Consider the following 23,207-nt stretch of genomic DNA (forward strand, 5'->3'; position numbering starts at 1 on the left):
ACATATGCTATGATTTGAATGAGTCTTGAGAATGTCGTGCTAAATTATATAATCCAGTCACACACATAAAAAAGAAATAATGCATGATTCCACTTAAATAAGGTACTTGAGAGTAGTCAAACTTCAAGAAAAAAGTGCATCATGGTTCCTGGGGCTGGGGGCAGGCAGGAACAGGGAGTCATTGTTTAATGGGTATAGTTTCAGTTTTGCAAGATGGAGACTGATTGCAGGAGAATGAGAATATCCTAACACTACTGAATTATACACTTTAAAATGGTTAAGATGATAAATTTGATGTAATGTGCATCTAACAATTAAATGTGTGTGTGTGTTTTTAAACTTGGGGTATTCTACCCACATAAGCCAGACAGAGCCCAGACTACTCCAGAATCTCTGAAGAATTCAAGAGCATACCTCTATCACTTTCCCAGGAAAAAAGATGGTTTACGCACAGACAGCAGTCATTAGAAGTCATGTCTCCAAACCCACTAACAACAGAGTAGAAGCCTCAGTCATGGAGGACAAATCATTCCATCTTCCCAGGATATGAAATAGCTATTTTTCTGCTTCCTAAAGACAGCCAACTGAAGCCGCATGCCTAGGTACCACAAGTCTAACTAGATGGACCTGTGTCACCAATTCTCAGAGGCAGCTATAGAATGGGATGGAGTAGTAGTCTACAGCTCACTCTCTTCCTATAAAACTGTCACACATCTATGGAGGTCCATCTACACTTCTGGGAAACTGCTGTGTTCCACCATAATCCCCCACCTCTACCTAGTTCTCCAGTTGAATTTAATCCCTGTTGTCCATGCTCTTATCTAATCAACATTCAGTTTTCATAGCTTCTCTAAGTGGCAATTTTACTGTTGGCAGAAACCTAAATGGGTACATCTTCTGAGGTCAAACTGGCAATTGTACTAATATTTAATATGCAGTGTCTTTTGACGTTTCACAATTTGGCAGTTTCACTTCAAGGAATATAGTTCTATAGAAACAAAGATGTATGTACAAGCATTCTGTCCTCTGCATTCATGGTGGTTTAACACAAATGCATAATTACAAGTTGTGATTGAACTCTCGCACTAGCCCAAGTTCCAAGTTGGCAGTAAGCATGGCCATTTTTTCCCTATTACAAGCATGTCTCGATAAATATGCTGTAGCTGTTGACAACAAGGGAAATCTGTATCTTCTGCTATGGCAACATTTTCAAATTTTAAAAAGCAAAGACACAATGGTAGCTGTAATCTCATTTGGGGGAATTCAGGGACATACTTAGAAACAATCTGGGGGAACTTACGTAGCACTGTCAGAAGGGCTTACCTTCAAAGGTATGTGTTCAACTTTCCACATTATAAATTTCTAAGATTTTAAATTACATTTGAAGGATAAATAGGTAAGTTAAAAATACAAACCAGTGGTAGATGGAATAAAATAGACAACGGAAACATGTACTTTAATTAAAAAAAAAAAAAAAAACAACAACTGGCCTCCTCTAACCAGATTTCAATGTTGAACATTTATTTCCGACTAATTCCCAGGATGATTCCAGGGTCACCACTCAGGCCAACCAATAAGGATGATGCGGGGCTGCAGAACACTGCTAGAAGGACACTTCCGGGTGCCCAGTGGTGCGCTGTGTCCGTGGCAGGTGGGCATCACCATCTGCAAATGAACTGCCACTCTCACTGTGTGCTGATAATGATGCTGCCGCCGCCACCTGCCTGCCATATGTTTCCCCGACTTGTCACGTAACAAGGAACTGCATTTTGGCACGCGGATCGCTGACAAGTCTGATACTACTGGCCATCTTTATTCCATCTGCAGCACTTCCTACAGCCGAGGTAGCTACTCGATGCTTCACAGGATGCATGACATAAAATACCACTTTGCCAACTGACCACTAACTAACACCAACATTTTACAGTAGACTCCCCTGCTGTTCTTCCTCTACTCCGTCCAAGGGCTACTCATTGAAGGGCTGTGTTCCATCCTCGTTTCATGTCCTGCAACCCTATTTCCCATTAGTAGAGAAGAAACACAGACTTTCTACTCCGATAAACCAAATTCATTCTCTCTCCCTTCATCATCACGGTACAGTCAATAAAGGCTGATGATAACCCAGGGGGTTTCCATTTTTAGCTCTAACATAATGTGTGTGTGCATGGTCATTCACTTCAGTCATGTCGAACCCTTTACTACCCCATGGACTGAAGCCCGCTAGGCTCCTCTGTCCACGGGACTCTCCAGACAAGAATACTGGAGTGGGTTGCTGTGCCCTCCTGCAGGGGATCTTCCCAACTGAGGGATCAAACCCACGTCTCCTGCATGCAGGTGGGTTCTTTGCTGCTGAGCCATCAGGGAAGCCCCTAACATAACGCACAGATCAGCAAAGGGTTTAAGGACTAGCGGTGATGAAACACTGTCTCACAGCAGCAGATAAATCTGAAGGTGATGAAATATGACAGCATGTTGGGTGTACCACTAAACTGCCTCCACTGTCACTGCTCCTATTAGTAGAACTTCCGTCTGTATGAGCCAGCAAATATCAGTTTAAGGCCTGTTACCACATCTAGTCAACAAATTGGGAACTAGTTTCCAAAAAAGAAGGAAAGTAAAATTTCAAAACCTGATATTATCTTCTTAAGCAAAAGACAGCGAACATACAAATGTGAAATCAATCAAGCATGTGAACTAAATGTCTTGCTTTCCCATTAATAATGAGAACATAAAGGTAATTATCCAAAGCACTTCTATGAATTAGCAAATCCCTAGACAAGTAGATGCTTCTCTTAATGAGGGGACTCTTCACACATTTCAGCAGCCACCCCCATCCCCACTCTCACCCACCACTAACTCACTGGATAAAACGCCAACCAGCAATAACATCAAGAAGGAAACACCAACTACTCCTTGTCCTCCGTTCAGCAGCCATTCTGCCAACAGTCAACAGTATACCAATTTAATAAGTTTCATTGTATCCACAATGCTGTGCAACCGCCACCGTTATAATTCCAGAACACTTTCATCATCCTGAAGAAAAACCCTTTACTCACTGAGCACTCACTCTGCAACCCCTGGCAACCACCATCTACTTACTGCCTCTTCCCATTTGCTTGTTTTGAACATGCCCTTTAAATGGAAACATACGATAAGTGGTCTTTCATCTTTCACGTGGTATTATGCTTTCAGGTTCACCCGGGTTGCTCCATATGCCAGTACTTTATTTCCTTCAACGGCAGAATGTATATAGTGTGTTCATATACCATATTGTGTTTATCCATAAAAATATACTTTTGAGACTGCAGCCATAACAGCAAGTGCACTGAGAACCACTTTAATAAAATCTCATTATAATGATAAAAAATAATCTTATTTTTTATAACAAGAAAATATAACTGAGAATCAGCTGAGAGAAGAAAGGCTCTATCTGATGCCATATGCAGAAAAGCTACTATCATTAACACAAATAACTAAACCATTGGAGTCAAATCACATAAAGGAAATATTTGAATCTCCCAACCTGTCCAGTTCAGAGAACTTCAACCAAACCCATTTAAAAAAAATAAAAAGCACCACTCTCTCATTAAGAGGAAAAAGAAATCTTTCAGGGCCTAAGTCTTGAGGAGATGGTCCAAACAAACAACCAGCCAGCCATTTCCAAGGAAAGAAATCTTCTTCCCAACAGATCATGTGCTCAGGACAAACAGCACAGGCACTCAGGCATTGTTTAAAATGGCAAAAATGATACAGATACCACCTATGGAAATATTCTTACAAAGTATGAAATCCCTGTAAAGCTTTAAGCCTCCCACTGGCTGCATCTGCTTTCCAGTTTCCTTGCACACACTCACTCACGATGAACCAGACTGTAACACAGTTTCAAGGATCCTCCTATCTTCATGACTTAGCCTGTTTGAATACATCCTTGATTTCCACAGCAATGTATCACTCTCTGACGGGTCATGTGAGCTCGTTTCTATGTGACGGTCTACATACCAGCTGACCCAATTCCTCTCCAGCCTGCACCAATTCCACAGCAGAAAATGAACGATGAATTACTCTACAGCACAGAAGGACAGGAATAAACAGAAAGACCCAATGAGCCCTCCTCCATAACTTAGCACAGAAAGATTTTTTTATTCTTCTGCTACTAAAGAAAAGTCCCCATGTCTTTTAGCACATAAGATAAACTCAAAATAGGAAAACTGGTTTAGTCATTACATAACTGTCTGAGCTATAAATTTACTAATCTGGTCACCAAAAGACCAGCCTAAGAATATAATGAGGATTTTTAACAATACTCTGCCACTGTAGCATCACCACAGAAGTTTAGACAAGTCTGTGGGAAAGAATTTTAAGCTAAAACTTCTAGCAGGTCTAGAGGGTAACAGGAAAATGCCTGGTGAGCATATATAGAATCCTGACAGAAGCACCTGGATCACACCACAGTACCAACCTCCAAACACTAGAAAATCAGCAACTGAGGAATCCGTCTATAACCAAGAGTTTATTGCAATCAATCAGTAGCCAAGATCTTTAGGCAAACTACCCCAAAGAGAGACTTCTTGAACAATCTCAAAAGAATGGTCTGAAGCCCAATCATTTCATTTCATTCAAAACATTTCAGAACATCTAGTAGGTGTTGGAAATAGAAATCAAACTTACTGCATTACAAAAAGGACAGACAAAACTGCAATATATACATGCTAAATTTCATATATATATATATATATGTATATGAAAAATCAAACAGAATAGTAATGCATATAAATATACTTTAAAAATTTCAGGTTCCTTAGGTGAAAAAGAAAGGATGGGTCCATAATATATTGAATACATTGTCTATTATCTCTGTAAAAGATACACCAAGATGCACAGGCATGTTTAAATCAAATGAAGTGACCCACTTATACATAGATCCTGAGTAACAAATGGTTGTAACAGACAGAAGGCTATAAATTGAAACGTTTAATAAAATGAGCATTCTATTAGTGACATCTGATAAAAATTCTTTTAAGTAAATATCACAATAAGCATAATACAGTAATCAATAAAATATCCAATGGTATGAGGCTCAAAAGTCTAGGGGGAAAAATCCCATAGTTAATAGGAAATGACAGGCACGTTAGAGATACCCTAATCTGGAGCAAATGGGGGGAAAGAGAAGAATTATTGGGTTGGTCAGTAAATTCACTTGGATTTTTCCATAAACTGTAACAAAAAAACCCAAACAAACTCTTTGGGCAACCCAATAACTGGCACTGATCTAATAAGCAACTCCCAAACCTAAAAAAAGAATGAATATAATCAATTTTTAATAATTCTACAATATATCAGTAATCTATCTGTGAGAGTTTTCATTTTTTTAAATACACATTTTCGATTCTCTTGAACACTGTGAGACTGTATTTTAACTGCTTAGAGGTGGCTGGGCTGTGGAGCAGGGGGAGTCACATAAATAACATTTATAACATGACAGTTATTCAGGAAGATTATATAATCCGTCCAAAAATTATGTAAGAGGGGTCTCTTCTGCAATACAAAACAGCTAACTCATAGAATTTGGAACAGGCTAGCTTATTATAAAGACTGAAAATGGAAGATATATCTCAGTAGTAAGTTACTTTTAATGATTAAGTTAAAATTTTTATTACATTGAGATTATCTTTTTATCCCAACTCTTAGTTAGCTGAGCTTTTAAGGCATAAAGTAAAATGAATGACTTTATTTTAAATCAAATGAAAGTAATCACAGTTATTACCTAGGGCAAGTGTATGTTACTATGTAAGAAAAAGCAGATTCAGGGGAGTTATATGAATTACCCAAACTTAAACAGCAATTCAATAACAGTTATATCCACTAAATCCTACAAATAAAAGTTGAAATTACAAGAATAGTAATCCACAATAAAAAGTCATTTCAGTAAATTAGGTCTGTTATATGCCTGGAGAAATTTACAGTCTAAGAGCCCAAGGTCTTACAAGTCTGAGAAGCTACCCTTAAATACATGATGCAGTGCAGGTGGCCGAAGGAGTAATCCATGAGAAGGCTGAGAAAGACTACCAACTCTGGTTATTGTTTCTGGTTTTCTCCAAAACTATCCAGCTTATTGCTATATCGCCTACTGATTTATAAGCAAGAATATAAAAAACAAAATAAAAAAAAAAACCTATTCTATTGCTTAGTTGCTCTAAAATATCGGAATAATAGAAGGTTAAAATTAAGCATTAAGAACTAGACTAAATGAAATCTATGGAGAAAAAATAAAAGCTCAAAATACAATAGTTAAAATCTCAAAAAACAGATGTCTGACTTTAAATGAGAAAAATCTAAGGGACTTAAAAGGGGGGAAGCTATTATACTTCTTAAATGGCCAAATCCCATGTAAATAAAGCACTCAACATCAATGAATAGACTTACTAAATACAAATTATAATTATATATAAATTATATATAAATAGAAGCTTTTTTGCCCTTAACTTTAGATCCACCCTCCCTGGAGAAGGAAATAGCAACCCACTCCAGTACTCTTGCCTGGAGAATCCCATGGAGGGAGGAGCGTGGTAAGCTACACTCCATGGGGTCACAAAGAGTCTGACACGACTGACTGCACGTTCACGTTAGATCCAGCCACATGGAGAAGCCTGATTTTGTATGCTAGTGAATCTAGTTGATTATATAGTATGGCACGTTTATCAAAACAAAAAGCCACAGCACCATAGTTCAAAAAAGTTAAAATGAAATAAAATTACACAACCACTGCAATTATCACTTCAAGAAATTTTATTTAAGTTTGTGAGGAAATGTTCAGGTTATGCTGTCAATTGACATATAGGTTTATTTATATCTGTGTGTGTATGAATCAAAGAAAATCTCAAAATGCTAACAGTGCTTTGAATTACTTTTAATTTTCTTTTATATTTTCCAAACTTATAACTTATAACAAACATACATTGTTTTTATAATCAAACAAAAATCACAGAAGGAGAACAAAAGACCATCTTGGTTAACGGTGTGGTCTAAAGTGACAACAGTCACACTCACCAAAAGCACAGCGTGTGTGTGACTGATGAGAGGAGAGGCTTGACTTCCCAGCTCCAATTCTCCAGAAGGCTTAGAATCAACTGACAAAATTGTATTTGGTGCTTGCATGTTCCTACTTCCCTATTTTCAAAAATAACTTACAAGTCTATAGTAATTGTTTACAACATTCCAAAAACCAGAGAAAATATTTGGTAAATACTTAACCTGTGAAGACAGTCAATGGGGTCCCTCTCAAAGAAGAAGGGTCAAGAATGAGATCTGAAAAGCTTTGCCAAGTGAAGAACTAAAGAAATAAGATGATCAACAGTAGCAAGATGAGCAGAACTACTAGAAACGAAGACACTCCACTGCTCCAAAGGGTAAAATACCAATGGGAATGCAGATGGAGACTTGTATCTGCGGAAACTGCATAGGAATCCATCTTTTCCTAGCAGTGGGAATGCTACTATGTGACGACAAGACTAGCACAAAGAAAATGAATGTAGATCAGAATTTACATTCTAGGCTATGCAGCCAATGTAAATCCTATCCCTAAATTAGTCAGTCCTTAGAAGAACTGGCCCGTAATGGGGGCGGGGGGAGAGAGACCAACAAATGACAATACTGCTGAGGATGTACCTGGCCTAATTCATTTTGATCAATTTTGGTTAATATGCACTTTATTGTAAAAAGGACATCATTTAGAATCAGTGGAAACCTTAAGGGTAACACTAAGGAGAAATGACAATATGACACGAACTCATAACCAGTTTACTTACATCATTTAATAAAGCCAAATTTTTGCCTCATTTTGTTTTCCTATTTAGTACTAGGATAACTTATTAATTGCTCTGAGAAACGGAGAATCACTCTATAATACAAAGAATAACAAATCACCTGAAGCATAGTGAAGTACTTAAAATGTGCTACCTATGCGGTTAGGAATGAACCTATTTCATAGTATTATCGCAAACGTAATCAATCTCCAAATTCAATCTTTTAAAAGTAAATCAAAGTGGCAATAATATTTTGAAGTGTTAGATCAACTGAGCATTCATTTGGGAGTTGAAAAGAAGGAAATCAATCATTTATTTCTAACTAATGATCAAACAGCTATATTTCTTGGATAGGTAAGTTCAGGAGACAGAGACTTCAAGTTTGAGACTCTCAGAGAGACTGGGGGCTAAAAAAAAATGCTGGTTGGGGCATATTTTGTCCTTTATTTAGCTTACTTTGGGTCATAGAAAATTAAGTTCTCATCAGATCTCCTGCCAGTTCCCATGGAAACTCTATCAAGCTATAAAAAATGTACCAGGAATCTCAGAAAAGAAGCAAACTGGATGTTAAGAGTTCTCTCCAGGCTCTTCCTTCCCCAGGCCCACTCCCCACTTCCTCTATGAGTCAGGCAGATACAAGTCAGGGCCACTGAGCACTTGGGGATCAAAAAGGTTTTCTTAAAAAGAAGGGCAAGCAATTGAGTGTCATCTTCTTAAGATTGGTTTTCAAGCCAACAGAGGTCGAAGAAAATAAAATGAATGGCCATCTTCCTTTTCTCTCATTCAACCTTATCAGGACACAGAATAGAACAACCTCACATTTTATTTGTCGTATTATATACTGCTCCCTGTTCTTCATTTTCCCAAGCCCTGACTCAGTAGTTTGCGATTATCGATTGAGCTCTTACAATGTGCCGAGCACTGCAGTAAGTACTTTCCATACATTACCTCATTTAATGCTCATGACAGGCCTGGATTAGGTAATGCTACCCCAGAGATTCAAACCCACGTCTTTTTGCTTCCAAAAGTCCATATGCTAAACCACGACAAATAGCCAAAAATAGGATATTGACTAAATACTCAATTGATGTTAAATAATAAAAGTACTTCGTGTGTAAGAGTCTATTTAAATGATACAGGGAAACCATCATATTGAAGGTTACAAAACACTAAGTACCATATAATTATTAGCTAAGTTGAAAATTATGCAAATACCCAAATGCATAAAAAGAAGATTGGAATAATACATACTTAAGCATTAACAGATGCTACCCTGGGTGGTAGTTTCCTTTTGCTTTAACTTTTCTTTCAGAAATATTCTTTTTAGAGTGAATAAGTGTTGCTTTTGTCACTGATAAAACAGGCAGTATGTGTTATTTATAGCAAAGCAGCAAAAACAAAATATACTGTCATACCAAATGGACATTCTCCCCAATATTAGCTGAATTCATACTTACACTTTCAAGTAGAAAAATTATGGTCATAGAGAAAACAACAAAAACTCTTTAGTACTTTTAAGCACATAAATATGAAATACAAATGCAAAGATATCATTTTGGGCAATATATATGAAATTTTAACTATTTATGATACTAGTATTTGAAGAATATACACCCACAAACACATCTGTCTGTATTGGCCTAAAATACCTCTGGAAAAGATTTACAAGGAAATGATAATACTAGTTATTTCTGAGGAGGTAAACTGAACTGCTGAAGGACCAGAGTAGAAGGGAGCTCTTTGATTAATACAGCCTTTGTCAGCATTTTGAGTTTTAAATGTATTACTTACTCAATTAACACAAAAAGTAAGAGTAATGCAACCCCCCCCACACACACACAAAAATTAAAACAATGTTACTGACTTTCCAACAAATGCCTAAAAGATATGTTAACTAATTTAAGGGTCTGCCTATTTTATACAATAATTTGTCAAAAATATCCTGTGTTTCCATATTGGCTTTCCTGCCAAATGACTTCAAAATATCTGTTTCAGCAAATGAAACAACAAAGAGGATTTAGTTTCTTGATTTGACTTTGAAAGTCTTCAGGAGAAAATAAAAAAAGATGCATGGCTTTATCCATATACGTCCTTTCTAAAAATGAAACCTCCATCTATTTTTTTAAAAAAAGTAAAGAACATGTTATATAAAACAACCAAAAAATGTTTCAAATTATGGCTTCCTGGCTGTTTAAAAATTAAATTTAAAAAGTATCTTTGCCTTGCCATAGATACATATCAATGCAAAGAGGAATCTCTGCAAGAAAAGGAGGAAAGAAGAACCCCCAAATCAACCTGGACACACAGGGTGGAGGACAGGGCCAATGGCTTGGAGTCAGGGGAGAAACAAATCCAAATATCAATTGCAAGGAGGACCATGCAGAGAAGACACACGTTCCCAGATTTGGAAGCAGGTCCCAGGGTCAACCAAACAGTTTCCCTTTTCTTAACGAGTACAACACCCAAGCGCCTAGCAAGCACACACACACCCTGGCCCAGTCCTGGCCAGAAGGGGTGACCAACAGTTTCTTCCTCATGCATGCTTTCCTTTTTCCAAAAACAGAGCAAGTGACGGTTCAAGCAGGTAATTTAAAATGTACACAGCATCACCTAGCCTGTTAAATTCTATGCTCATCCGAGACGGCCCAAGCCCAAGGAGAAACTGGAACCGCCAAGCAAACCAGGTGAACTTGTTCAGATAGAAGCTGATGCTTTGTCAGCTTTGATCATGGACCAAGTTCCATGCTGCTGGGAGGAAGAACAGAAACAAGAAAAGATGACATTTAGCAAATCACTTTTTCCCTCTTAAGGCCAGAAAGGTCCCAGGGATCCAGTGCAATGGCCAGGTCAGACAGCTCGGCAGATGGGCGTGTGAACTGGACCATGAGAGCCACCACAAGCTTGGAATTCTGAAGCTGTTCGGGTTGTGGGTCTGAGCACCTCTGAGGAGGGGGATGGAAAATGGAAGGCAGAAGAGGCAGGAAGAAGGAAACCACCAGAAGGTTAGAGACAGAAGGAAAGGAAGAGGGAGTAGGTGTGTGAAAAGGAGAAAATATGAGAGGCTATCAATATCACATTCACTCTCAGAACGGCAAGAGAGACACAATAAATTTATCTAGACTTAGTGATCATATGACCATTTTCTCTTCAGAAACTCTGATTAGCGACCACCAAACCAGCAGCTCTGAAGAACAGCAACACGACTTATCCTTGTCTTTCATCTTCAAAAACCCTCCCATGCTGCGGAGTTCAAACCACACACCGCTTTTCTTCCCCATGGCTGGCACCGCCACTGGCAATGGAAGAAACTAGTAGAAAATGTGAAAAGGCTCTGGGCCGCCTCAAGGGGTCAGTCATTCTGACACATTTGGTTTCCAAAGCCATGTTCACCAAATGTAGCAAGCTGATGAACGATAGAAACAACCAGCTGAAGACACAGGTTCTGGAAAAGGGAGCAAAGAGGCGCTATCCCCATTGGGAAAACTGTGACCCCCAACCATAACAGTTTAAACTTTAAATTTCAGGTGAAAAGACAGAAAAAACACTCTGACCATAACAGTAATATAAGTATAGCGGGAAAAGAATGAATTCAATCTCTGAGCTTTCTCTTACAGAAGCAGGAGTCTGGTAGGTTAAGGATAATTAAAGCCATGCCATACAGGGGGTAGAGATTTATCTTCACACATTTAAATGCACCTCTCAAATCTTGTGTTTTGGCTACTGCAGGTATTCACATTATATTGTTATTTGAAGCAAAATACGTCTTTGGTGCCAAAAAATTAAACTCAAAGGTCTATAAAAAGATCAAGTAGATCAATCAATTCAGCAAAAACAGGGCAAAAAATGTTCATTCTCCTTTTGCTGACAAGGAAATTAAGGACATAAAAGGAACCATAATCCAAAGTCATGGGGTTAAGTGAACAAGGACTAGGTGTACTTCACGTCTGTGGGTACCAGGTAATGGTGTTTTCGCACCTCTGACCCAGGCAAGGGAAATTAGCCTGCCTTTTTCCCTACCGGGAAAACTACACAGTGATCAGTATTTGGGTTGGCTGTATTTACAAGAAAACCCGAACAAACTTTTTGGCCAACCCAGGAGATGCCCATTACGTCAAAGAGTCTCATCAGAGATACCAGGATGACCAATGACCCTTTCTGAGTTCTTAAATACGATCTTACAAAGGCAGATTCCTTTGTATTTTACAGATCAAGAAAACAAGGCAGACTGGAAGAAAGAAAATCACCCCAAGTATAAGAATTTGAACACGCACAATCTTCAGCTGTGTATCGTTTGGCCTTTGAGGTCACAAAAACATCCCACCTGTTGATTGTGATGCAGGCTGATAACTGTGGATGCGGCCGCAGGGCTGCACTTGAGGTGCTAGTTTCTATTCACATCCCGAGGAGCTTACATGGGTCCAGCCTTTGTGCCCTACCCCAAAAGTTACTCCTAAGGCAGTGGGCTGCTTCCATCGCTTCCCTATACCTGCACACCTGAGGAGTCACAGCTGTTGAATTAAACCATGCCCATTTTACAAATGGAGAAACAGAGGCGGTGAGAATGCACAGACCATATGGTTGGTTAGGGATGCATCTCTCAGCTCTTAAGACTCACTAGGAGAGTAAAGAAGCTTCTGCGGCCGTCTAGCTGCATGTGGTAAGATTTCACCGCAACGTTCAACCAATTCCTAATCAGGGTCCGGGTCACTCCGCTATTTACTTCCTTCCTCTCCTCCTTTCCCTCGAGGTCTATATTAGAATGAGGTTAAGGGGTGTCAGAGGCTTACAGGCCCCCTATTGGGGGCCTCCAGCAGGAAAACCCCATGCTCAACTGGCCTCTCCTGCCCAACAGTCCTCTCCGCCTCCTCCTCACATCCAAGTTTAGCCTGACAGGCTCTGAGGAGCCGGGCTCAGCGGCAACCTGCCAGGCTATAAGGCAAGCCATACGTCGCAGAAATGGCCAAGTGGAGCCAGTCAGGGACTTATTTATTTCCAATTCATCTGGACTATTGTTCGGGAAGATGGACATTATGGAGCCCACGTCCCTGGGAACGAGCACAGCAGGCAGCAGTCAGGGGCCATCAAACATCTGTCATTTAGAGGTTTAAAATCGTAATGAAGGATTCAAGTGAAAAATATTCACTTACTGCTTACTAGTTGAGTAAGCCCCTCTGTCAAAAATCGTTTTTTTAAAGAGAACAAATTACAAATGCTGCACAGGTTTCAAAAGGACGCAGAAACGGCCCCAAAGTAGACCTCCCGAACCAAGGAGCGGCTGCTCCGGCTGCCTCAGGAACAGCCCCCGGGCACGCTGCCAGTCGGGGGGAGTCATCAGTTCATAACCACAACTCATATACAGGAAAACACACGAGAAACATCCTCATTCTACCTATTTGTAAGGCCATGGTTTTTATCTGTCAGACAGAGCTACGCCTGAAATCTCTTTGGAGTGGGGCTCGAGGTCTATATTAGAATGAGGAAATTGAAGAAGACAGGTGACAGAAAAACCATCTGCCTAGCTCAGAGCTATGAGATGAGCTTTCTACATCCCTTCTCTATATCCAAAGACTTCCGATTTTTAAGAACTGCCAGGTGGAGGACAAATTCCACTGCTTCTGTAGAGACTTATTACTGGGGGATCCTAATGTGATTCCTGACATCAGGAGCTGAGAGCTGAAGAAAAAGGTCAGACAGGCTCTTTGCCTGATAGGGGTGAGGGAGGGAGGTCAGACCTGGGAACGGATACTCCAGAAACCAGCACGGGGGAATGACAGGGTGGAGTGGCCCCAACATTACATGGGGAACCAGGAATAGAGGACCGTGCTAAGATCCTTACAGAAAAAGTGTGAAGGCAGGAAGCTGTGAAAGGGCTCGGCACGTCGATGCAAGGGTGAGAAGTTCTTTGTGATGTATCATATGGAGGGTAGAGTAGGAAGTGAGACTGGAAATGGAAACATCCCTAAATGACATTATGATATTTTATACACAACCAGCTTTCTTTTCTCTTCATTTAAGGAGGCAGGAGCTTTCCTGCAGGCATCTGGGTACACGAGAGTCTGTGAGGTGACCATGACTGTGAACACAGAAAGCAATTCTGACAGCAGTGTGAAAGATGGCAGAGACTAGAAGGAGCAGATCTGCTTAAGACACAGTTGCAATAACTGGGAGATAAGGAGCATACAGACTCATAGCCATGGGTAACACTGAGTAAAGGAAGATTTGGAAGTGATAACTATGGCAGATTGAGGTGAACTTGGGATGGGGAGATTGCCAATACTAAAGTTTGGGATGATGGCTGGGTGGTGACAATATTTAAGACCACCAAAAGGTACTAGGAGAAGGCAATGGCAACCCACTCCAGTACTCTTGCCTGGAAAATCCCATGGGCGGAAGAGCCTGGTAGGCTGCACTCCATGGGGTTGCTAAGAGTCAGACACCACTGAGCGTCTTCACTTTCACTTTTCACTTTCATGCATTGGAGAAGGAAATGGCAACCCATTCCAGTGTTCTTGCCTGGAGAATCCCACGGGCGGGGGAGCCTCGTGGGCTGCCACCTATGGGGTCGCACAGAGTCAGACACGACTGAAGCAACTTAGCAGCAGTAGCAGCCAAAGGTACCAAGGCAGTTTGTGGGCAGAGAAGAAAACCATATGGAAGCCAAAAGCTACATTTTAGACCTAATAGCTGACACCTCTCTCCTGGCATCTCTATCTGGGGATCCAGTGTTCAGCAGTTGGAAGTACATCTGAAGGCAGAGAAAGAAGCAAGGGGTGGAAATATTCATATGTAACAGGCCGCTGAAGCCACTGAGCGCATGAGGTCACACAGCAGGTGGAACCTCTCCTGTCTCTGAAAGACAACTATGATCCGTATAATTCACATTAATATTAATCCAATCTTGCCAAGAGACATGTTTCTTATCTCACCAGATACTCAAATCTATTCTTATTCAACTTTGCACATTTTGATGTAATCTTATCACAGTTAGACTGTAGGCAGCTTGTGACAGAGATGATACTCTATTCACATTTTACCTCCCAAAAGGTACCCAACCATCATGTGGCTTTTCTGGACTATTAGTTCCATGAGACCAGATGTTTTTAGGGTTTGAACCCCAATGTCTGGAACAAGGTGTGGTATGGAGTAGTTGCTCAAGAACTATTTGCTGAATAATACAAATGAGTTGATTTCACCAGGCTTCCTCTTCTGGCTTTCTTATACGATCAAGTGATGAGGCATGATCAAAGCTTTAGGGGCTCAGTCCTCAAAGAGAATAAGCCTATTCAACCTTTGTCTTCCGAATAGGGCCATCTACTCATTAGCCCAGCCCAGTCCAATCACTTTTTACAGCCAGAAGAGGAGGGAAGGCAAAGCCACAGAAAAACTATCCAGTCCAAAAAGACTAGATTGAAGACAAAAACTGAGATTCCTATAGTGACAGGAGAAACTCAGGCACAGCTCCCCGTGGCACACACCTACGCAAGTGACCTGTTTCACGTGGCACTGCAGACCAGGCCTCTGCTAATTATTCCTAATGTCCTATTCATCAGCCTTAAATGGGATGAGCATAGTTCATCAAAAGCTCCTGCCAGAATGATTTCTCCCAGGGTGTGCCATATTTCAAAATGCTAATGATCAAAGTCGAAATGATAGAAGCCCTGTGACTATAGCAGCCTTCTTAAGTAGACATCAGCACTGATTCTTCAAGGAAGGGAAACAAGGCAGAAGTCTTCGGGTGAGCCTGCCAACAACACTAGAAATGTGCTCAAGTAATGGCTGTCGTAGTCATCTTTTAGTCGCTAAGTTGTATCTGACTTTTGCAACCTCAGGGATGGTAGCCTGCCAGGTTCCTCTGTCCATGGGGTTCCCCAGGCAAGAATACTGGAGTGGGTTGCAATTTCCTTCTCCAGGGATCTTCCCCAATCAGGGATCAGACCCACATCTCCTGCACTGGCAGATGGATTCTTTACCACTGAGCCACCAGGGAAGCCCAAGTATTGGTTATTCTGTATTGACTGTCAGCTGGTCTGGAGATCACAGGCATTAAAGCCTGGGAGAAGAAAGGAGGGAAAGAAAAAAATGCAAGAAAGACAAGACAGGCAGGGGGTCAGAGGTGAAAGAACATCAACATAAAACCCCAACTGATGGAATACTTTTCAAAGGAGCTTATCACTAAAGTACAAAACTTAAAAATGAGAACTCCAGTCAGGAGTCAATTGGCCAGACAGACGAAGATGTGTCACTTACATCTCCATCTCCACTGTCCTATGCCCTTCCATCTGTGTCTTACCCTCTTCTGATGAGAGCATGGGTCTTTGGGTTTTGACCCTACCCTAAACCAGTAGGATCTCATTGTAACCCATCACATCCTTAAAGACTATTTCCATATAAAGTCACATTCTAAGGTTCCAAAACGACACGAATTCTAAGGGGACACTACTCAGCCCACTGCACCTATCATCATGAAACCACCAGGAAAGACTGTCCAAGCCAGCGGTCCTTATAGGGTAGAACTGCAATGCTTAGCCACATGCCAGTGCAGGAGACCCAAGAGACACAGGTTTGATCCCTGGACCAGGAAGATCCCTGGAAGAGGGCATGTCCACCCACTCCAGTATTCTTGCCTGGAGAATCCGATGGACAAAGAAGCCTGGCGAGCTACAGCCCATGGGGTCTCAAAGAGTCGGACACAACTGAGCACACACACAGGAATATCTGAAAGCTTGCCAGAGGAAAGAAAACTAGTCAATGGAAGCAAGAAGGCAGTTCTAGGTATCAACAAAAGACCTTGATTCGGTAAGAATAAAACCTTTGCTCAGATTTTAAATGCATTAAAACAAGGAGCACATAGCCTTTGAGCTCACAACCGTATGACCTCAATTATGAAGCCCTAAGATACCACTTGGGAGAAGGCAATGGCACCCCACTCCAGTACTCTTGCCTGGAAAATCCCATGGATGGAGGAGCCTGGTAGGCTGCGGTCCATGGGGTCGCTAAGAGTCGGAGACGACTAAGCGGACTTAGCAGCAGCAGCAAGACGCCACTTGAGTCACCCAACTGTAATGAATTGGAGGAATTTCCACCTTGCTGTTAAGTCACGTCAGTTGTCCCTGGGATTCTCCAGGTAAGAACACTGGAGTGAGTTGCCATTTCCTTCTCCAATGTGTGAAAGTGAAAAGTGAAAGAGAAGTCGCTCAGTCGTGTCCGACTCCTTGAGACCCCATGGACTGCAGCCTACCAGGCTCCTCCGTCCATGGGATTTTCCAGGCAAGGGTACTGGAGTGGGGTGCCATTGCCTTCTCCGGAATGTCCACCTTAGAACCAGACAATTGTGCATACTACCCTCTTGTATACCCACAAGTTGTTCCATGTCCTTAGGGAAGATACTCAAGCAACTGGAAATACTAGCCTAACTCTCTGGACACATCAAAAACAGAGGCCACAGAAAGAAATCTTAGAGTCTATGCCTAAAATTTGGACTCACTACTTTGGAATGATGTCTGATTTTGCAAATATACCAAAATCTTTCTTCCTAGAAACTTTATATGTACTATCCCTATACAAACCCTTAGAAGACGAAACTACTAGGGAAAAAATATTGTGAGAAAAGATAAAAAGAGTTGGGTTTGCTTCCCAACAGAGCACGTCTGGGTAGTCTCACTTTACTCCCTTCCACACACTGTAAGATATTCTGTACATTACCACTGAGCCCAAGCTCAAAAGAATCTATTCGCTGTAAACCAGGAGGTATAGGAAGTTGGAAGATTTGCAATTCAGCACATTTTATAGGTTTTTTTGGCACACAAGGGTTATTTTTAAAGTAGGGAAAAAAAGCCTGTCCTCTCCCTACCCCCAAACACAGCTGAGCTGATTCAGCACAAATCTCCCCCTAAAATAAAAGCCCAGTTTGCAGAGAACAGGCATGGAAAGTTCCAGCCCTAAGGACGATATTTCAGAATCTTGGGTGAAAAGATCAGGAGTGGGTGGCTTAAGACAAGCCAACTGACAATCAGTTATAAATATAAGGACTCTCACCAGAACCTACGAGCAACCTGGGAGTCCAGGGAAGAAGGTCTTTAAACCCAGTAAGGTCTAACAGTACCCAGAGACAGGAGATCTTGAGGATCCTGGTATCTAATAAACCATTTCCCACAGGTAAGCCTACAGAAGAAATTTTCAGGAATGCAGTTTCAATTTCTGGTTTCTTCATTTATATAAGACATCCTTTCTGAAGAAGGCATAAGAATATACTTGATACAAATACCACACTTCACCAAAGAGCTACATGCTCAGCTCAACACCCTGACGGTCTCTAAATCACAGAGGTACTCTGCCGCACCTACAGATAAAACAAAACCAAGAGCTCATCAAGAAGAGCTCTCAAGTGGCAGCCAGGAGAATGTTACCTTGCTGGGAACAACTGAGTTTCCAGAAACCCTACAGTCATTTCTGTTAATTACCTACACCAGACAAGACAGCTGATGAGTTCAGCCAAGAGGTCAATGGCATCTCCAATGACCCTTGGTCTCCTGTGGTGCACTGACACGCTCTCGTCCCGTACAAGTGGGAGAAGTCTTACTCGGAAAAGGTATGGTCAGAAAATACGAGCCAATTCAAAACATCTCGATTTGGTGAATATCTTCAGCCATTTATTCAAAAAATTTACAGCCACACTGATGGTAACAGCTGGCACTGAGAAGGCAAGGACAAGCAACCTCACATAAACCTGTCAATTTAAATCACAATGCATTCTCAACCCTAGGGCCTGTTTTGATCATTAATGTAGAGGACTTTTCCATGGCGTGAGTGAATCACATTAATATGAAGTGAAAAATGTGGAGATGACAAAGGAAATGTTTATAAAAACCAAACTAAATTGCATCAGAGGTAATTAAGAACAAGAATCCCCAGACTGCCAGCTTTGTACTTAACACAGGGGATTAACTTAGCACACAGCAGAAGTATTTTTGCGACGCAGCCTGTGAGAAGAATAAATGAATTCTCAAGGAAGCCCCACGCCCTTGAAGAGCACCCACCAGCTGAATTGAGTGCCACGTCGGCTGAGGGTGGCAAGCCTCAGGGTCCCGTGCTCACACAGGGACTGGAGCACTGAGTGTGTTCCTCAACCTGCGGGGGGCCCTGCCGAAGATTAAAAAAGAAAAAAGTAACCTGCCCTTTCCCTTCTCCCAGAAGCCTCACCTCTGCCAGAAGATGGAAGAGAAAGTAAAATCGAGCTCCACACTGGCTTAACACTGTTTGCTATGACCTCACATTGTCTGTGGAACTGAAGAAGATCATGTAATCTGACACGGGCTTCTCGGAGGAGCAATCTGAGGAAACATCATTTCACAGGGACATCTCAAAGACTCATGAGATAATGTCTAGAGGGCTGAAGGCATTCAGAGGGTTGATCCCTGGTGCTCTGACCACCTGCGGCTATCTGTGGACAAGGATGCTGTGGCGGCAGAGAATCAACTTCTCACAGCAGGTAGGGTGTTATACACAAGGACGGTCATGCCCCCAAAGCACCCTGACCCTGGCCATCTACACACCAGTCAGTACACACAAGAGGAAAGCAGGCCTTTCCGGACGCCCTTTATCATCAGAATCATCATTAAGAGCATGGACATCTGGGGTAAGTTTCGGTTTCTATGTCTATAAAACAGGAATGATACATATATCTTTCAGGGCAGAGGTGAAGATATTAAAAAGTGAAAACAAAATTCAGTGTCTACCAGGAACAACCAACTCAATAAATGACAGCTCTAAATTTTTAAGCTAAAATGAGCATTATATGAAGTGCTATAAAACAATACATACAATATGTATGTAGCATACATACATATTGGAATGGCATGAAAATCATGCACAGGTAGCCACTGAAGAACAAATGAGCCGTATCTTCTATAGTCGACTTAGACATTCAGAATATTTTATCCCAGAGAAGCAAGGCTATTAACAGTGGTTGGGTTGCCAGCCTGGCTCATAAAAGTACATTAACTCAGAATAGAGATAATATCATTTACATACTATACCAACCATTCTAAAAAGTGAGAACAGATTTTTCATGAGGTTCAGTCTTGAACCTGCTGGAATTGTTAAATCTGGCACACACAGAAATCATTCCCACCCACACCCCCAAAAAAGCATGACCCTCAAGTAAAATAGGCTTCCAAAAAAAGAACAATCTAAAGTAATAATTCCCTAATTTATAGCCAATAACTTTTCAAATGTCTGCATTTATCAAGAAAATTACCTAATTTTGAGTGCCTAAAAAGAGTCTGCATAGTTTACAGAACAAATTTTAATGACATAAAAAGCACACAAATTCAGCTACTGGTTTACAAATGTGCCTCATTCCCCAATTTACTTATTCAATGAAAACAGTGGTGAAATCTTTAGGGAATACATGAACTGGTGGAGGGTAGGGGTGGGGGTAGAACTTCTAGAGACAAGACAGCCTGGACTGAGCAACTTTCTACTGCCAGGGCTGAAGCTTCATCACTTTTTGGAATTTCATTTCATCCACCATTTCTGACCCTTCAATGGTCTAAACAAGTTACAACTTTGAACACAATGGTTCCCATGGTGACAAAAATTCCACAATCAAGGGATAGAAGTTACAGTGATTCACATGTCATTTGTAAATGTTGTATTAAACAGATTAAAAAATATTTAGAGATTCTATGAAATAGCTGTGGAAAATTCCAAATGAAGATTCCCAGCTACCATCACCTTATTCCACTGAGAGTAAAATGACTTAGACATACAAACTCCTGCTTTCCTAGGGCTGACAATCTCTAAATATTAAGGAAAAAAAATACACAGAGAAAGAAACTGTTCTTGCGATTAGATGAGGACTGTAGCTCTGATTCTCTTAGAAGGGCATCACAATCTCATCATCTTACACAAAGTAAGGATGCCATTCTGGAAAACTACAGGACATGCTGAAGTTACCAAGGATCCCATGTGTCCACTACACTGGGACCATGAAGAACCCCAGAAGAAATCAGTGAGACAGTTCTCTCCTCCATGCATATTCCCTGAGTCAAATCTGAGTGAATGCACAGATGGCAGATGGTAAACGGGGGGATGGGGAGGGCATTCGACCAGGCAGTGTGGCAATTCAGACAGCTTCCGAAACTCTTCCAGGATATACACATCTTCTAACTCTTCCTCAAACCACACAAAACACAAACGCACACAAATATATACTCTAACATAAGCGCATACTCATTTTGTGGAAGTGGGTATCAGGTAACACCCAAATCTGGGAAAGGGCAAATTAGCTGCCCATGGATTACATCTCTTGACCTCACCTGAAAAAGTCAGGCTATGCTAGATTCTACATGAAAGCAGTATCACTAAACAAAACAAAATCTTAATAGGCATCTGGAAAAACATGAATGACTAGTTTTATGGCAGATTCTCATCCATCAGAGAGGAAAGGCAAATAATATTCCCAGCTCCCAAAAGATAAAACCAAGACTCAGAGAGGTGCCTGGTTACTTTAATTAAGGCATTTAGCCAGAATTAAATCTGGGGAGTGAACCACAGTGCATTTCCATAACTGAAATGGAGGCCACTGAATCTAACAAAGCACTGCACCACTTTACCTTCAATCTTATTTCTCTACATTCTAGAAATCCCTCCAAACTGTCTAATTATAGACTCTCTGGGATGGTCAAATAATAGTCTGGGCAGAGAAGATGATTTTTACCTCCATTATCTTGCTTAAGCTGTGACAGGCAGCCCTAATCAGCTTCCGTGCACACGGGCACACACAGGCCCGCATGCACCCTCTCGGTGCCTCTTAATCACTACATGCTGCTGCAGAGGTCTGAAGGGAATTGGCAGAAATGTGTGATGATGTGCGGGCCACCCCCTTGAGGCAGCCACTGCCCTGTCTGCTCCCAGACTCCAGAGCACATGGGTGTTTGCTGTTGCAACTGATGCGCCCAGAAGACAGGCAAGTGGTTTCAGGTGGTGAGTCAGAAAAGCAGTTTGCATCAGGAATGTTCTAGCCCAGCAGAGCTGAGCTGCGTCCTTCTCCCTATGTGGGGATACAGTATTCATCATTTATACAGTGTCACCATGGGGGACAAAACTTGAGCTCAGCACAAACAGAATCCAATCAACTCTGATGCAGAGGCACCAGTAAATGAGGTTTCTCCCACCAAGAAGGAGACTAATTGCTTAAGAATTGCCACCAAATCTGACACTGGAGGTTAGTCCTTTTATCCTGAGACGGAGGACTTTACAAAGGCCCAGCAGGCACACAGTGTTTGAGAGCAGGGCCCTGGACTAACCTAAAACCATTTAGCAGCTGCTACCCTGAGCTGTGATCTATGCTCCCAGAGATGAAGCAGAATCCGGGAGGGCAATATTCAAACCAAGCAGGTGGAGGCCATAACACAGGCCACACAACTGGCTGCCCACGAAGTGAATATGCACTGCCACCCCTTTCAATGTGATTCTTGGATGGATTTCAGTAGATATGCATATGTATCGGGGCTGGCGGGGTGGGGAATAGGATTCCTTGCTTGTCTCTATGCCATTGTTTATGAGCCAGTAAATGAGTGATATGGTATCAACTTGGTGAAATAGAGATGTTAGACATTCGATCAGATAACAGGAGATCTAGAAATTGAAAGAGGCTTAAAGCCATCATTTGCACTACACTTCATGAATGAATACAACATTCTGTCAAGTTTTATACAATGACAAATGAGCCTATTTTCTGAAGGAACCTGAGGAGATTTAATACTCATGTTAGGGAACCCAGTTTGCTGTCTCTGCCTCAAAATTAGCAATTTCATCTTATGCCCAGCTTCAAAATCTCTTGTTATAATTTATCATTCTAGTGACTATGATTTATAATAAAATGGCTTATATTTATATTTATTTTTACACTACTTTGACAAACCTCTCACAACTCCCATCATTTAAAAACCTGCATGAGGTAAAGAATGCTAATATGGCTTCGACATGCTGAGGCCAGACTTAGAACCATGGCCTTTCTTAACCCACAACAAAAGTTGGCCAAAAACATAACATTTCCTGGAAGAATTCCCACCAAAACAAAGTAAGGAGAAGACAAATCACAGTCCTTCTCCACAAATTTCTCTCAATTACCAAAGGAAATACTCCAATTCATTCCCTCTCTTTACCCAGGACACAAAGAAATGCCCGGCACAGGCAGGATGGGGAGGTCAAGGAAAGTCAGGGGAAGATCAGAGGTTAATGATCCGCTTGACAGAACAGCAAGTTCTGCAGCTTCTAGAACATTCTGCTCTGACAACCCAAGGAAATGCCCTCTGAGGGCCTCCAGGCTCCACCAGAAAGTCTCCCCAAGAACCACCAGGAAACCATGCTCTCTTCCCCACCAAGGCAGGCTCCCTCTTC

At 41.4% G+C, this 23,207-nt stretch overlaps 1 protein-coding gene across 4 annotated transcripts in view; it reads right to left on the reverse strand.

The window, feature by feature from the left end:
* The window catches only part of SND1 (staphylococcal nuclease and tudor domain containing 1), a 421,555-nt gene that overhangs the window by 244,644 nt on the left and 153,704 nt on the right, over positions 1-23,207 (reverse strand). The window lies entirely within an intron of this gene.

The sequence above is a fragment of the Bos grunniens genome, chromosome 4 (genome assembly GCF_055505025.1).
Source record: "Bos grunniens cultivar Pamir isolate PY7600 chromosome 4, Bosgru_T2T1.0, whole genome shotgun sequence".
In the NCBI taxonomy this organism is placed as follows: domain Eukaryota; kingdom Metazoa; phylum Chordata; class Mammalia; order Artiodactyla; family Bovidae; genus Bos; species Bos grunniens.